Below are 610 nucleotides of genomic sequence, written 5' to 3'. Positions count from 1 at the left end.
ATATCGAAAAAAAAACGTAAATTATTTTTATTTTTACTCTTCCGTGTAACATTATGTCAACGTCACTTAATATAGAGAATTTTTTTCCCGAAATGAATCACCGTTTTCCTCTCCCACGAAACCAGCATGTGATAAACGACCGAAAATCTCCGACGCTGAAATTAACACCTCTTTCATTAATTATCAGCTGATAGAGATTAGGGTCCGAGAGATGCGTCGAGAAGTCGCCTGGGCAGAATGATAGATTAGCGTAATATGTCTGGGCGAGGGAGAAGACTCGGCCATTTGTTTATTTAGCGAACAAGGGGCGAGGAAGGAGTGAGGAAGAGGGTGTGGCGAGAACGGGAATGATGATGATGAGACTGATAAAGAGGAGAATAAGACGTAAGGGAGGATAAAAGAGAAGATGATGGATCTGTGTCTGGGGTTGTAAAGGGAATGTGAGATTAAGGTAATGAGGAGGCATAAAGGTAGGTGGGTAAGTAAATATACAAGAACGCGCAAATACACACGCGCACGTGCCAAAGTGCATGCTTGTGTGTAAATACGTATGAACAAGCGTGCAAATATGTTACATATGCGTGGATCTAGACATCTATGCAGTTATGCT

This window comes from Penaeus monodon, chromosome 21 (assembly GCF_015228065.2).
Source record: "Penaeus monodon isolate SGIC_2016 chromosome 21, NSTDA_Pmon_1, whole genome shotgun sequence".
Taxonomy (NCBI): Eukaryota; Metazoa; Arthropoda; class Malacostraca; order Decapoda; family Penaeidae; genus Penaeus; species Penaeus monodon.
The sequence above is the reverse complement of the archived record's forward strand: the minus strand, read 5'-3'. Positions refer to the sequence as shown.